This window comes from Tupaia chinensis, unplaced genomic scaffold (genome assembly GCF_000334495.1).
Source record: "Tupaia chinensis unplaced genomic scaffold, TupChi_1.0 Scaffold143654_1, whole genome shotgun sequence".
NCBI lineage: Eukaryota > Metazoa > Chordata > Mammalia > Scandentia > Tupaiidae > Tupaia > Tupaia belangeri.
In genome coordinates this window covers 232574-239897 of record NW_006203502.1, presented here as the reverse complement: position 1 = coordinate 239897, position 7324 = coordinate 232574, and the positions used below count along the sequence as shown (strand labels likewise).

The following is a 7324-nucleotide window of genomic DNA, read 5'->3' as shown; positions in this document are numbered from 1 at the left end:
GGAATTCTCAGGAAGCAATCTGGCAGTGGCTGTACTCCGAGGCTGGGTTCCCTGCTCTCCCATCAGTGGAAGTCTGGCTTCTCCAGAAAGGTGCAGCCAGTTCTCCTGATGATGACGCTTGCTGCATAAAGGCCAGTGCGGACACATTCGGTCAGAGGCTTGTCAGAGACCAGTTGGGACAGAAACCCTCCAACAAATGCATCTCCAACTCCAATGGTGTCAATAATTTCTTTCTGGTCTTGATCCAAGACAGTGAAAGCAGTGACTTCACTTTCTGTAGCCATTATAGTGTCATCTCTTCCCTGGGAGAAGATCACAATTCTCTGCCTCTTCGAGTTCACTTTGGGCAGGGCTTGTGTCTTTTTGGCTATCTCTTTAATGTCTTTAGTCTCAAAGCCTTGCTCTCTAGCAAACGTGGCAGCTTCTGTCTCATTTCCAAAAAGTATGTCAACATAGGGCATAACTTTCATCAATGGTTCCTTGTAGAACTGGCTAATAAATGGTGCAGACAGATTCAATGTGAAAATCCTATTGTTCTCAGAAGCATGTCGAGCCACTTTTAATACTGACTCTGGAGAAACTAAGAAAAAAGCCTGCTATATAACAAATTTGGTTTTTCCACCAATATCCAGTTTTTCTCCAGATCAAGATGTTTTTCCTTTTTATAACAATTGGCAGCAGCAAGATTAGCTACAAGGGACCTGTTGTCACCAGTGATACATGCGGCACAAGTTCCAGTCGGCTGCTCGTTCTGTTCATAGTAATGAGCATCCACATGGGCTTCAGCAGCTTTTTTCTTCAGGATTTCCCCAAATTTATCTACTCCAATGCACCCAAAAAACGATGCCGCTTTGTGTGGGTGCTGAATCATCCACTGAGCCACCTTAATTGAATTCTGGGTAGAGCCACCAGCATGATATTTAACTTCGAATTTTTTTACAAGTTCATCAAACAGTTCCTTGTGCTTGTCTTCAGCCAGGATTTGGTCATTTGGTTTCAGAGAATACTTATCAAGGAAATCTTTGTCCACCACAGCAGAGATGTCATGGAGAGGATTTCCCATTCCAAAGAGAATATTTTCACTTAGCACTTCTGGCGCCTCCACCTTCAGCTTTTTGGGCTTCGGCTCCTCCTCAGCAGCTGCCATCTTCACGTTCCCATCCCTCTTTGGCTGCACCTCACCGCGCCTACTCCGCCTTCGGCTCAGATTAGTTTATTTTTAACACCCATCATGCCATGAATTTATAGGGAATAGGTTCCAGTAGCTCAGGCTCCTTTCCATTGGTTCTCACAAAGTGTGCTTCTTTGGGTGGAGCAGGCTGGCGCTTTAGTTGAACCCAGGTACCTTTTTCTTTGGCTTCTTTCTTTTTCTGGTCATTTTCCTTAACATGTTTTAGGAAGCTATCTCTGCTCTTAGAATGTTTAATATGCTCAATATGTACATCAATTCTCTTGGCAAGAATCTTGCCCTTAACTTGTTTGTTCACAACAATGCCAACAGCATGCTGGGTAACACTGTAGACTCTTCAAAGGCCTAGAGAACATGTATTGGGTTCCTCTCCACTTTCCCTTTGTGTTTGTCATGTTGGTTAATTACTGGAAGATGGCGGTTCCGACCAAAAGCGCAACTGGAATTTTTATTCATCTTTTAATGTTGATTATCTTACCCATAAAGCAACTCAAGTTTTTAAAAATAAATAAATATTTTATGGACAGGCCCTATAGTATAGTGGTTAAAGGAACCAGATCCCAGATGGCCAACTGCAGTTCAATCCTGCCCTGCTGGCTTGGAAAACACATAGGATATGTGGGCATATATGTCCCAAAATCCCAATAGAACAGAGAAGCGGAGAAGGGATTGCAGTATCACTATGCCACATGAGGGGTGTTCTACCCACCCCTCTCTGGCAAGCACATGAGCCTTCTGGCAATTAAGTTCAAAAGAAAACCATTATACACCAACTTTTATAAGTATGGAAAAATTAATTGCTGAATAAATTAATTAAATTGTTTTAAAAATTGAGTTAAGAAAAAAGAGAAACAATGTGAAGATAGCAAACTATTAAGAATAATAATTATTTGAAGTCCTTTAAATTTGTGGTAACCAGTAAATTTGTCTCCACATCTCACTCCTACCATTAACTTTGATTTCATATATAAAGACATACATATATCACATGCTTAGTTATCTATAATCACTGCAACGCAGTACCTCAAAACAGTAACAATCATTTATTATTATCATCTTTCAGGTCTGGGGATTAACTGAGCTCAGCCAGGCACATCTTACTTGCAGTTACTCCAGTGCTAGTCAGACAGTAGACAGGCTGAAGTTATTTCCACAGCTTCCTCACTTACATGTCTGGTGTTTGGCCTGAGAAAATAAGAGGAGCTAGGGACTAGAAGAGCTGAGACTCCTAGAGTTCTCTACCTTCATGTATCCTCTCTATATGGTCTGTCCAGCATAACTGTTTCAAGGTCATAGATGCCCTCTTACATGGCAGCTCCAGGCTCCAAAAGCATATGGAGAGACACAAGGAGGTATGAAGAGTATGTGAACGTATACAAGGCAGAAGTTGCCTATCTTTATGACCTATACTTAGAAGTCAGTGCAGGGCCAGCAGGTGGCATGGTGGTTAAGGTGCTGGACTCCCACATGGTCATCCACGGTTCAAGACCGGAACCTGGTAGCTTGCTTTCTCACTTTCTCTCTCTCTTTCTAATGAGCGTGCATGCTCTATAACAATTTGAAAAGTAGGGGCCAGCAGGTGGCGTGGTAGTTAAGACACTGGACTCTCACATGGCTGACCATGGCTCAAGTCCCAGGCCTGGTGGCTTGCTCTTCTTGTCTCTCTCTCTCTCTCTGGTCAAATTACATAATAATAATAATAATAATAATAATAATAATAATAATGAATATGATTAAATAAAATAATTCTTTAAAAATAATAATAATAGGGATCAGCAGTTGATATAATGGCTATGACACTGGACTCCCATGAAGTCGACCATGGTTTGAGTCCTGGACCTGGTGGCCTGGACTCACGCTGGGCGCATGTGCATGCATGCCCAAGATCCCAAGAGGAGAATGGAGGAGAAGGGATTGCAGTGGGGCCATTCCCTCCAGGAGGTGATTTCTCGCTTTCTATCTCTCTGTCTCCCTCTGTCTTTCGGGCAAGCACATGCACCCTACAGCAAAAACCACTCAAAAAATAACAATAATAATACATTAAATTAAAAAAATAAGTTGGTACGGTATTTCTTCTGTCACATCAGCAGCGCATAACGGCAGTCTCATTGTCTTTTTTTGTCTGTTTCCTAATTGCCAGAGGGCACAAGTGCTCACCAGAGAGACTGAGGAGAGAGGGAGAGGGAGAAAGCACGCCACAATGGGACATGGTCATGATGGAAATGTTGTCCTCCATTTCTCCATCCTTTTGGGAGTAGGGGAACACACACATGTGCCCAGAGTATTTTCCTAGCCACTAGGAATGGAATTTGAACTATAGTCAGCCATGTGGAATCCAGCTCTCCTTAAACACTAGACCAAGGGGCTAAAACTAACCGTCACATTTTCAAAGGAAAAAAGTTAGACTCCATTTTTTGGTGAGATAATTGTGACATAATTTGTGGATTTTTTTTTTCTTTTTTGAGGTTTTTGTCATAGGGTGTTTGCAATTACTGGAGAGAGATAGAAAGGACAGTGAGAGATCACTCCCCACTCCAGGGGAAATGCCCATGCTGCATTCCCTTTTCTTCTACTCTCCTACGGGAATTTTGGGCACTCATATACAAAAGCCCAGCATGATTTTCTTTCCTTTTTTTTCCTAAAGAGAGAGAGTTTTTCTATAGGGCATGTGTACTCACTAGAGAGACAGAGACAGAGAGACAGAAAGTGAAAAATCATCCCCCAGAGGAGATGGCCATGCCATAATTCCTTCTCCAGCAGCCCAGGGTAGATGGCCATGCCACAATCCCTTCTCCTCCATTCTCCTGAGATTTGGGGCACACACACACATGTGCCCTGTGTGAGTTTCACACTGCCAGGTCCAGGACTCAAACCATGGTCAACCTCGTGGGAGTTCAGCACCTCAACCACTATGCCACATGCTGGCCCCCATTTTCCTCATTTTAAAAGTGTCCTCACATTACACATAATAGTTTTGGAAAGCTTGTCTCTGCCACTGTGAGCCTGACAGCTACCAAATACTTGAAGACTTTTCTTTATTTTTTTTTTTTTTAGAAAAACAATATTCTAAACTTTATTATTTTTTTGGAGACTTTTAGAGAAGCATTTATTTGATAAAGTAACACACATGCTCAGAATGCCAAGAGGCAATACTATTTTTCAGACTCCTACAAGCAGAGAAAAGAACTCAGTGGCTTAAAACTCACTCTAGGCGTCTGTGCATGCATGCCCCAAATCACAAGAGGAGCATGGAGGAGAAAGGATTGAAGCATGGCTGTCCCCCCGGGGGGTGACTTCTTACTTTCTGTCCTTCCTCTCTCTGTCTCTTTGGTAAGTGCATGCACCCTATAGCAAAAATCTCTCTTTTTTTAAATTTATTTATTTTTATTTTTATTATCATCATAATCTTCTTTATATTACATTGGATTACATATAACTTTACATTGTATTACATTGTTTTTTCAAAAGGGAATGCCATGCATGTCAGTCAGTACAGAGACATTAATCTCCCCACTTCAACATTCCATATCTTTTCTGTTTTCCCCAATCATTATTTTTATTATTCTAATTATTTTTATAAAACAGTCAATTGTTATTTCTCGTTTTGCTTGTAAAAATACTTTGCCCATCATGAAATACTTCTCAGACCAATCCAGTTGAGAATACTATACATGTCATCATCAACAGTTAATAACCCCTATCTGTTTCTCACTAACGTCCTGTCTCTCTATTGTTCACTTGCTATCTTTCTCTATCCTCTTCTCTTCACTTACCCCATTCCACACTGTCCTATTCTCATTAAGTACCTTCACTGTGTTTATGTCCTCCGAATTTTTGCTCTCTATTATAGAGTGCGGATAGTCGGTATATATTGAGTGGATACATACAATATCTTTCTTTCATAGCCTGGCTTACTTCACTCAGCAATAGATCCTCCGTATCTGACCATTTTCTATCAAATTCCAGGGTCTTGTTATTTTTTATGGCTGAGTAGTATTCCATAGAGTATATATACCACACTTTTCCAATCCATTCATCAGTTTGTGGACATTTAGGTTGGTTCCATGTCTTGGCAATTGTGAATAATGCTGCAATAAACATTGATGTGCAAGCACTTTTCTGACTGAGCATTCTCCTGTCTTTCAGGTAAATACCCAGAAGTGGGATTGCTGGATCAAATGGTAGTTCTATTTGTAGATCTTTGAGGAACTTGAAGACTTTTCTGATGTGACCAGTAGTGATATTAACAAGTATAATTTTTTGGTTATTCTATAAGAAAATGTGTCAAAGTCTGGAATAACTGCATAACTAATTGAAACAATATTTTTCAAATAACTAATGCATGATGCTGTATGACAGGTACCAAAGATAAGTGATCCTTTCAAAGAATAAGACAAACCAGTAGATTTAAATTTAACAGGACTAGGACAATTGAAGATTTTCTGCCCAGATTTCACCTCCTGAGTCCAAGATCTGATCAAGCAGAGCACACTCTGTATTCTCTCTGTCTTTCTCCATCTCTTGCTCTTTACTTTTTTTCAATTTTTAAACTTTTTCTTAGTTCTGTGACTCCTTTACCTTGCTAATCCTCACCTTTCCCACCCCCCACACAGGACAGGCCAATCACAAGCCATCTACATTTGAGCTCTGAGTGGCCTCTTTCATGAGGTGTGGTTTTCAATTTTTTTGCTTTAAAAAAATTCTTTTCTTTTTTTTATTGTTTTTGTCTTTTTGTTTGTTTGTTTTCCCTGCCTTTTACCTTTCTCACTATTCTAGTCAGCCTCCACACACTGAGTTTCTAGACAAGTCTAGGAGCACAGTAGCCAAATATCTGAATACTTTTAGGGTCAGAGTAATCCTCAATTCCCAGAGTCTGTTGTACAAAGTGAGAAAAATGGTACCGCAGAGAGATTACAGATCACCTTCTCTTGCATGCCTGTGAATGCTCAGATTTAACTCACTAAATTAGGAAAAGCTGTATAATCCATCAGATGACCAGAAACCACCACAGAGGCACAAGGAATATGAGAAGGCAAAAAAATATCTTTCTCCAAAGGGAAAAGAGTAACTCCTCATCTTCCACAGATAATATAATGGAGCTTGTGGACATGTTGGATAAAGAATTCAGAATACTCATAGTAACAAAGCTAACAGAGATGCAATAGAAGAGAGACAACGAACTCCAGAAGATGTAAGAGAAAAGAGACAAGTTCCAGGAGGTCAGGAAGTTCTTGCATAATCTGAAAGAGGAAATACACACCATAAAAAAGAATCAAATGGAATTATTAGAGATGAAGGCTGTAATACAGGAAATCAAACCTCCCTTGAAAGTATTAAAAGCAGAAGATCATGCAGAAGATTAAATCTCAGATGTAGAAGACAGAACCTCTGACCTACAAAAATTTACCAAGAAGACTGAGAAAATAACACACACAAAAAAAATGAGAACAATGTGAGTAATACTAGATACCATTAAACTTTCAAACATCCAGACAGTCGGTATCCTGCAAAGTGAAGAAACTAATAAGGGCATTGATAATCTATTCCGTGAAATATTGGAATAAAACTTTGTAAACCTAGAGAGGTATTCAAATATCCAGACTCAAGAAATACAAAGTACCCCATATAAAATCAATCAATGAAGATCTCCAAGGCACATCATAGCCAGATTGATCAAAACCACAGATAAGATACAAATTGGCAAGAGAAAAATGTCAAGTTACTTTCAAAGGATATCCCATCAGGCTAACGTAGGACCTCTCATCAGAAAAAATGCAAGGAAGGAAAGAATGGGAAAACATTCAAAGTGTTAACTGAAAAACAATTTCAACCAAGATTATACCCAGCAAGATTATCATTCATATGTTATAATTCAAATGGGAAAAAAAGAAAAAAAAAAACAAAACATTCTCAGATAAACAAACCCTGAAAGAATTTACCAGCACCAGGCCCGGCCGGCCCCCGAGAGGGGGCCCCCCCACGGCCCGGGAGCTCACACCCCCTGCGCAGCCGAGCCCCGGGAACGCCGGCCCCCGCTCCAGCGGGGGCTCACGCCCCCTGTGCAGCAGTGGGGGGGCTTACGCCCCTGCCCGGCATCCCTGGCCTCTCCGGTGCTGGATGGCCCCGAGGGGGGCC

At 40.8% G+C, this 7324-nt stretch overlaps 1 protein-coding gene and 1 pseudogene across 1 annotated transcript in view; both read right to left on the bottom strand.

The window, feature by feature from the left end:
* The window catches only part of LOC102481941 (adenosine kinase pseudogene), a 4665-nt pseudogene extending 3449 nt beyond the window's left edge, over nucleotides 1-1216 (bottom strand).
* Nucleotides 1-7324, bottom strand: part of ZNF461 (zinc finger protein 461) — a 54384-nt gene that overhangs the window by 8710 nt on the left and 38350 nt on the right.